This window comes from Schistocerca americana, unplaced genomic scaffold (assembly GCF_021461395.2).
Source record: "Schistocerca americana isolate TAMUIC-IGC-003095 unplaced genomic scaffold, iqSchAmer2.1 HiC_scaffold_24, whole genome shotgun sequence".
NCBI lineage: Eukaryota > Metazoa > Arthropoda > Insecta > Orthoptera > Acrididae > Schistocerca > Schistocerca americana.
This window is the reverse complement of record NW_025725950.1, coordinates 21,381-31,090: the sequence shown is the minus strand read 5'-3', so window position 1 is coordinate 31,090 and position 9,710 is coordinate 21,381.

The following is a 9,710-nucleotide window of genomic DNA, read 5'->3' as shown; positions in this document are numbered from 1 at the left end:
TGCAATTTCTGTGTTTTGTGGTCAATAAGAAGGTCCAAGGGATACAGTAAACCTGAAGTGAAGCTTCGGAATCTATAACTAGTGTCACAGGAATGGTCAGTAGGAAGAGTCAGTCTTCTTGTCCTTAAGTCGGCTTTGTGCCTTTTGTATTTAATTCCGATGCAATTTCTGTGTTTCATCGTCAATAAGAAGGTCCAAGGGATACAGTAAACCTGAAGTGAAGCATCGGAATCTTTAACTAGTGTCACAGGAATGGTCAGTAGGAAGAGTCAGTCTTCTTGTCCTTAAGTCGGCTTTGTGCCTTTTGTATTTAATTCCGATGCAATTTCTGTGTTTCATCGTCAATAAGAAGGTCCAAGGGATACAGTAAACCTAAAGTGAAGCATCGGAATCTATAACTAGTGTTGCAGGAATGGTTCAAATCATAGTCAGTAAGAAGAGTCAGTCCTCTAGTACTTACGTCGCCATTGTGCCTTTTGTATTTAATTAAGATGCAATTTCTGTGTTTCATCGTCAATAAGAAGGTCCAAGGGATACAGTAAACCTGGAGTGAAGCATCGGAATAGATAACTTGTGTCACAGGAATGGTCAGTAGGAAGAGTCAGTCTTCTTGACCTTAAGTCGGCAATGAGCCTTTTGTATTTAATTCCGATGCAATTTCTGTATTTCATCGTCAATAAGAAGGTCCAAGGGATACAGTAAAACTGAAGTGAAGCATCGGAATCTATAACTAGTGTCACAGGAATGGTCAGTAGGAAGAGTAAGTCTTCTTGTCCTTAAGTCGGCTTTGTGCCATTTGTATTTAATTCCGATGCAATTTCTGTGTTTCATCGTCAATAAGAAGGTCCAAGGGATACAGTAAACCTGAAGTGAAGCATCGGAAACTATAACTAGTGTCACAGGAATGGTCAGTAGAAAGAGTCAGTCTTCTTGTCCTTAAGTCGGCGCTGTGCATTTTATATTTAATTCCGATGCTTTTTCTGTGTTTTATCGTTTATAAGAAGGTCCAAGGGATACAGTAAACCTGTAGTGAAGCATCGGAATCTATAACTAGTGTCACAGGAATGGTTCAAAACATAGTCAGTAAGAACTGTCGGTCTTCATGTACTTAAGTCGGCATTGTGCCTTTTGTATTTAATCCCGATGCAATTTCTGCGTTTCATCGTCATTAAGAAGGTCCAGGGGATACAGTGAACCTGAAGAGAAGCATCGGAAACTATAACTAGTGTCACAGGAATGGTTCAAAATATAGTCAGTAAGATGTGTCGGTCTTCATGTACTTAAGTCGGCATTGCGCCTTTTGTATTTAATTCCGATGCAATTTCTGTGTTTCATCGTCAATAAGAAGGTCCAAGATTACAATAAACCTGAAGTGAAGCATCGGAATATATAACTAGTGTCACAGGAATGGTCAGTAAGAAGAGTCAGTCTTCTTGTCCTTAAGTCGGCGCTGTGCATTTTATATTTAATTCCGATGCAATTTCTGTGTTTTATGGTCAATAAGAAGGTCCAAGGGATACAGTAAACCTGAAGTGAAGCTTCGGAATCTATAACTAGTGTCACAGGAATGGTTCAAAACATAGTCAGTAAGAAGTGTCGGTCTTCAAGTACTTTAGTCGGCATTGTGCCTTTTGTATTTATTTCAAATATAAGTTCTGTGTTTCATCGTCAATAAGAAGGTCCAAGGGATACAGTAAACCTGGAGTGAAGCATCGGAATACATAACTTGTGTCACAGGAATGGTCAGTAGGAACAGTCAGTCTTCTTGACCTTAAGTCGGCAATGTGCCTTTTGTATTTAATTCCGATGCAATTTCTGTATTTCATCGTCAATAAGAAGGTCCAAGGGATACAGTAAACCTGAAGTGAAGCATCGGAATCTATAACTAGTGTTGCAGGAATGGTTCAAAACATAGTCAGTAAGAAGAGTCAGTCCTCTAGTACTTAAGTCGCCATTGTGCCTTTTGTATTTAATTCCGATGCAATTTCTGTGTTTCATCGTCAATAAGAAGGTCCAAGGGATACAGTAAACCTGGAGTGAAGCATCGGAATAGATAACTTGTGTCACAGGAATGGTCAGTAGGGAGAGTCAGTCTTCTTGACCTTAAGTCATCAATGAGCCTTTTGTATTTAATTCCGATGCAATTTCTGTATTTCATCGTCAATAAGAAGGTCCAAGGGATACAGTAAACCTGAAGTGAAGCATCGGAATCTATAACTAGTGTCACAGGAATGGTCAGTAGGAATAGTCAGTCTTCTTGTCCTTAAGTCGGCTTTGTGCCATTTGTATTTAATTCCGATGCAATTTCTGTGTTTCATCGTCGATAAGATGGTCCAAGGGATACAGTAAACCTGAAGTGAAGCATCGGAATCTATAGCTAGTGTCACAGGAATGGTCAGTAGGAATAGTCAGTCTTCTTGTCCTTAAGTCGGCTTTGTGACATTTGTATTTAATTCCGATGCAATTTCTGTGTTTCATCTTCGATAAGAAGGTCCAAGGGATACAGTAAACCTGTAGTGAAGCAACGGAATCTACAACTAGTGTCACAAGAATGGTTCAAAACATAGTCAGTAAGAAGCGTCGGTCTTCATGTACTTAAGTCGGCATTGTGCCTTTTGTATTTAATTCCGATGCAATTTCTGTGTTTTATCATCAATAAAAAAGTCCAAGGGATACAGTAAACCTGAAGTGAAGCATCGGAATCTATAACTGGTGTCACAGGAATGGTCAGTAGGAAGAGTCAGTCTTGTTGTTCTTAAGTCGGCATTGTGCCTTTTGTATTTAATTCCGATGCAATTTCTGGGTTTCATCGTCAATAAGAAGGTCCAAGGGATACAATAAACCTGAAGTGAAGCATCGGAATATATAACTAGTGTCACAGGAATGGTCAGTAGGATGAGTCAGTCTTCTTGTCCTTAAGCCTGCATTGTGCCTTTTGTATTTAATTCCGATGATATTTCTGTGTTTCATCGTCCATAATAAGGTCCAAGGGATACAGTAAACCTGAAGTGAAGCATCGGGATCTATAACTAGTGTCACAGGAATGGTCAGTAGGAAGAGTCAGTCTTCTTGTCCTTAAGTCGGCATTGTGCCTTTTGTATTTAATTCCGATGCAATTTCTGGGTTTCATCGTCAATAAGAAGGTCAAGGGATACAGTAAACCTGGAGTGAAGCATCGGAATCTATAACTAGTGGCACAGGAATGGTCAGCAGGAAGAGTCAATCTTCATGTCCTTATGTCGGCATTCTGCCTTTTGTATTTAATTCTGATGCAATTTCTGTGTTTCATCGTCAATAAGAAGGTCCAAGGGATACAGTAAACCTGAAGTGAAGCATCGCAATCTATAACTAGTGTCACAGGAATGGTTCAAAACATAGTCAGTAAGAATTGTCGGTCTTCATGTTTTTAAGTCGGCATTGTGCCTTTGGTATATAATTCCGATGCAATTTCTGTGTTTCATCGTCAGTAAGAAGGTCCAAGGGATACAGTAAACCTGAAGTGAAGCATCGGAATCTATAACTAGTGTCACAGGAATGGTTCAAAACATAGTCAGTAAGAACTGTCGGTCTTCATGTACTTAAGTCGGCATTGTGCCTTTTGTATTTAATTCCGATGCAATTTCTGCGTTTCATCGTCAATAAGAAGGTCCAAGGGATACAGTGAACCTGAAGTGAAGCTTCGGAAACTATAACTAGTGTCACAGGAATGGTTCAAAATATAGTCAGTAAGAAGTGTCGGTCTTCATGTACTTAAGTCGGCATTGTGCCTTTTGTATTTAATTCCGATGCAATTTCTGTGTTTCATCGTCAATAAAAAGGTCCAAGGGATACAATAAACCTGAAGAGAAGCATCGGAATATATAACTAGTGTCACAGGAATGGTCAGTAGGAAGAGTCAGTCTTCTTGTCCTTAAGTCGGCATTGTGCCTTTTGTATTTAATTCCGATGCAATTTCTGTGTATCATCGTCAATAAGAAGGTCCAAGGGATACAATAAACCAGAAGTGAAGCATCGGAATCTATAACTAGTGTCACAGGAATGGTTCAAAACATAGTCAGTAAGAAGTGTCGGTCTTCATGTACTTAAGTCGGCATTGTGCCTTTTGTATTTAATTCCGATGCAAATTCTGTGTTTCATCGTCAATATGAAGGTCCAAGGGATACAGTAAACCTGAAGTGAAGCATCGGAATCTATAACTAGTGTCACAGGAATGGTCAGTAGGAAGAGTCAGTCTTCTTGTCCTTAAGTCGGCGCTGTGCATTTTATATTTAATTCCGATGCCATTTCTGTGTTTTATCGTCAATAAGAAGGTCCAAGGGATACAGTAAACCTGAAGTGAAGCATCGGAATCTATAACTAGTGTCACAGGAATGGTTCAAAACATAGTCAGTAAGAAGTGTCGGTTTTCAAGTACTTTAGTCGGCATTGTGCCTTTTGTATTTATTTCCGATGCAAGTTCTGTGTTTCATCGTCAATAAGAAGGTCCAAGTGATACAGTAAACCTGGAGTGAAGCATCGGAATCCATAACTTGTGTCACAGGAATGGTCAGTAGGAAGAGTCAGTCATCTTGACCTTAAGTCGGCAATGTGCCTTTTGTATTTAATTCCGATGCAATTTCTGTATTTCATCGTCAATAAGAAGGTCCAAAGGATACAGTAAACCTGAAGTGAAGCATCGGAATCTATAATTAGTGTCACAGGAATGGTCAGTAGGAAGAGTCAGTCTTCTTGTCCATAAGTCGGCTTTGTGCCTTTTGTATTTAATTCCGATGCAATTTCTGTGTTTCATCGTCAATAAGAAGGTCCAAGGGATACAGTAAACCTGAAGTGAAGCATCGGAATCTATAACTTGTGTCACAGGAATGTTCAGTAGGAAGAGTCAGTCTTCTAGTTCTTAAGTCGGCATTGTGCCTTTTGTATTTAATTCCGATGCAATTTCTGGGTTTCATCGTCAATAAGAAGGTCCAAGGGATACAGTATACCTGAAGTGAAGCATCGGAATCTATAACTAGTGTCACAGGAATGGTCAGTAGGAAGAGTCAGTCTTCTTGTCCTTAAGTCGGCGCTGTGCATTTTATATTTAATTCCGATGCAATTTCTGTGTTTTATCGTCTATAAGAAGGTCCAAGGGATACAGTAAACCTGAAGTGAAGCATCGGAATCTATAACTAGTGTCACAGGAATGGTTCAAAACATAGTCAGTAAGAAGCGTCGGTCTTCATGTACTTAAGTCGGCATTGTGCTTTTTGTAATTATTTCCGATGCAATTTCTGTGTTTTATCATCAATAAAAAGGTCCAAGGTATACAGTAAACCTGAAGTGAAGCATCGGAATCTATAAATAGTGTCACAGGAATGGTCAGCAGGAAGAGTCAATCTTCATGTCCTTATGTCGGCATTCTGCCTTTTGTATTTAATTCTGATGCAATTTCTGTGTTTCATCGTCAATAAGAAGGTCCAAGGGATACAGTAAACCTGAAGTGAAGCATCGGAATCTATAACTAGTGTCACAGGAATGGTTCAAAACATAGTCAGTAAGAAGTGTCGGTCTTCATGTACTTAAGTCGGCATTGTGCCTTTGGTATATAATTCCGATGCAATTTCTGTGTTTCATCGTCAATAAGAAGGTCCAAGGGATACAGTAAACCTGAAGTGAAGCATCGGAATCTATAACTAGTGTCACAGGAATGGTTCAAAACATAGTCAGTAAGAACTGTCGGTCTTCATGTACTTAAGTCGGCATTGTGCCTTTTGTATTTAATCCCTATGCAATTTCTGCGTTTCATCGTCATTAAGAAGGTCCAGGGGATACAGTGAACCTGAAGTGAAGCATCGGAAACTATAACTAGTGTCACAGGAATGGTTTAAAATATAGTCAGTAAGAAGTGTCGGTCTTCATGTACTTAAGTCGGCATTGTGCCTTTTGTATTTAATTCCGATGCAATTTCTGTGTTTCATCGTCAATAAGAAGGTCCAAGGGATACAATAAACCTGAAGTGAAGCATCGGAATATATAACTAGTGTCACAGGAATGATCAGTAAGAAGAGTCAGTCTTCTTGTCCTTAAGTCGGCGCTGTGCATTTTATATTTAATTCCGATGCAATTTCTGTGTTTTATGGTCAATAAGAAGGTCCAAGGGATACAGTAAACCTGAAGTGAAGCATCGGAATCTATAACTAGTGTCACAGGAATGGTTCAAAACATAGTCAGTAAGAAGTGTCGATCTTCAAGTACTTTAGTCGGCATTGTGCCTTTTGTATTTATTTCCGATGCAAGTTCTGTGTTTCATCGTCAATAAGAAGGTCCAAGGGATACAGTAAACCTGAAGTGAAGCATCGGAATCTATAACTAGTGTCACAGGAATGGTTCAAAGTATAGTCAGTAAGAAGTGTCGAACTTCATGTACTTAAGTCGGCATTGTGCCTTTTGTATTTAATTCCGATGCAATTTCTGTGTTTCATCGTCAATAAGAAGGTCCAAGGGATACAATAAACCTGAAGTGAAGCATCGGAATATATAACTAGTGTCACAGGAATGGTCAGTAGGATGAGTCAGTCTTCTTGTCCTTAAGCCTGCATTGTGCCTTTTGTATTTTATTCCGATGCAATTTCTGTGTTTCATCGTCAATAAGAAGGTCCAAGGGATACAGTAAACCTGGAGTGAAGCATCGGAATCCATAACTTGTGTCACAGGAATGGTCAGTAGGAAGAGTCAGTCTTCTTGACCTTAAGTCGGCAATGTGCCTTTTGTATTTAATTCCGAAGCAATTTCTGTATTTCATCGTCAATAAGAAGGTCGAAAGGATACAGTAAACCTGAAGTGAAGCATCGGAATCTATAATTAGTGTCACAGGAATGGTCAGTAGGAAGAGTCAGTCTTCTTGTCCATAAGTCGGCTTTGTGCCTATTGTATATAATTCCGATGCAATTTCTGTGTTTCATCGTCAATAAGAAGGTCCAAGGGATACAGTAAACCTGAAGTGAAGCATCGGAATCTATAACTAGTGTCACAGGAATGGTCAGTAGGAAGAGTCAGTCTTGTTGTCCTTAAGTCGGCGCTGTGCATTTTATATTTAATTCCGATGCAATTTCTGTGTTTTATCGTCTATAAGAAGGTCCAAGGGATACAGTAAACCTGAAGTGAAGCATCGGAATCTATAACTAGTGTCACAGGAATGGTGCAAAACATAGTCAGTAAGAAGCGTCGGTCTTCATGTACTTAAGTCGGCATTGTGCCTTTTGTAATTATTTCCGATGCAATTTCTGTGTTTTATCATCAATAAAAAGGTCCAAGGGATACAGTAAACCTGAAGTGAAGCATCGGAATCTATAACTAGTGTCACAGGAATGGTCAGCAGGAAGAGTCAATCTTCATGTCCATATGTCGGCATTCTGCCTTTTGTATTTAATTCTGATGCAATTTCTGTGTTTCATCGTCAATAAGAAGGTCCAAGGGATACAGTAAACCTGAAGTGAAGCATCGGAATCTATAACTAGTGTCACAGGAATGGTTCAAAACATAGTCAGTAAGAAGCGTCGGTCTTCATGTACTTAAGTCGGCATTGTGCCTTTTGTAATTATTTCCGATGCAATTTCTGTGTTTTATCATCAATAAAAAGGTCCAAGGGATACAGTAAACCTGAAGTGAAGCATCGGAATCTATAACTAGTGTCACAGGAATGGTCAGCAGGAAGAGTCAATCTTCATGTCCTTATGTCGGCATTCTGCCTTTTGTATTTAATTCTGATGCAATTTCTGTGTTTCATCGTCAATAAGAAGGTCCAAGGGATACAGTAAACCTGGAGTGAAGCATCGGAATCCATAACTTGTGCCACAGGAATGGTCAGTAGGAAGAGTCAGTCTTCTTGACCTTAAGTCGGCAATGTGCCTTTTGTATTTAATTCCGATGCAATTTCTGTATTTCATCGTCAATAAGAAGGTCCAAAGGATACAGTAAACCTGAAGTGAAGCATCGGAATCTATAATTAGTGTCACAGGAATGGTCAGTAGGAAGAGTCAGTCTTCTTGTCCATAAGTCGGCTTTCTGCCTTTTGTATTTAATTCCGATGCAATTTCTGTGTTTCATCGTCAATAAGAAGGTCCAAGGGATACAGTAAACCTGAAGTGAAGCATCGGAATCTATAACTAGTGTCACAGGAATTGTCAGCAGGAAGAGTCAATCTTCATGTCCTTATGTCGTCATTCTGCCTTTTGTATTTAATTCTGATGCAATTTCTGTGTTTCATCGTCAATAAGAAGGTCCAAGGGATACAGTAAACCTGAAGTGAAGCATCGGAATCTATAACTAGTGTCACAGGAATGGTTCAAAACATAGTCAGTAAGAAGTGTCGGTCTTCATGTACTTAAGTCGGCATTGTGCCTTTGGTATATAATTCCGATGCAATTTCTGTGTTTCATCGTCAATAAGATGGTCCAAGGGATACAGTAAACCTGAAGTGAAGCATCGGAATCTATAACAAGTGTCACAGGAATGGTTCAAAACATAGTCAGTAAGAAGCGTCGGTCTTCATGTACTTAAGTCGGCATTGTGCCTTTTGTAATTATTTCCGATGCAATTTCTGTGTTTTATCATCAATAACAAGGTCCAAGGGATACAGTAAACCTGAAGTGAAGCATCGGAATCTATAACTAGTGTCACAGAAATGGTCAGCAGGAAGAGTCAATCTTCATGTCCTTATGTCGGCATTCTGCCTTTTGTATTTAATTCTGATGCAATTTCTGTGTTTCATCGTCAATAAGAAGGTCCAAGGGATACAGTAAACCTGGAGTGAAGCATCGGAATCCATAACTTGTGTCACAGGAATGGTCAGTAGGAAGGGTCAGTCTTCTTGACCTTAAGTCGGCAATGTGCCTTTTGTATTTAATTCCTATGCAATTTCTGTATTTCATCGTCAATAAGAAGGTCCAAAGGATACAGTAAACCTGAAGTGAAGCATCGGAATCTATAATTAGTGTCACAGGAATGGTCAGTAGGAAGAGTCAGTCTTCTTGTCCATAAGTCGGCTTTGTGCCTTTTGTATTTAATCCCGATGCAATTTCTGTGTTTCATCGTCAATAAGAAGGTCCAAGGGATACAGTAAACCTGAAGTGAAGCATCGGAATCTATAACTAGTGTCACAGGAATGGTCAGTATTAAGAGTCAGTCTTCTAGTTCTTAAGTCGGCATTGTGCCTATTGTATGTAATTCCGATGCAATTTCTGGGTTTCATCGTAAATAAGAAGGTCCAAGGCATACAGTAAACCTGGAGTAAAGCATCGGAATCTATAACTAGTGTCACAGGAATGGTCAGCAGGAAGAGTCAATTTTCATGTCCTTATGTCGGCATTCTGCCTTTTGTATTTAATTCTGATGCAATTTCTGTGTTTCATCGTCAATAAGAAGGTCCAAGGGATACAGTACACCTGAAGTGAAGCATCGGAATCTATAACTAGTGTCACAGGAATGGTTCAGAACATAGTCAGTAAGAAGTGTCGGTCTTCATGTACTTAAGTCGGCATTGTGCCTTTGGTATATAATTCCGATGCAATTTCTGTGTTTCATCGGCAATAAGAAGGTCCAAGGGTTACAGTAAATCTGAAGTGAAGCATCGGAATCTATAACTAGTGTCACAGGAATGGTTCAAAACATAGTCAGTAAGAACTGTCGGTCCTCATGTACTTAAGTCGGCATTGTGCACTTTGTATTCAATT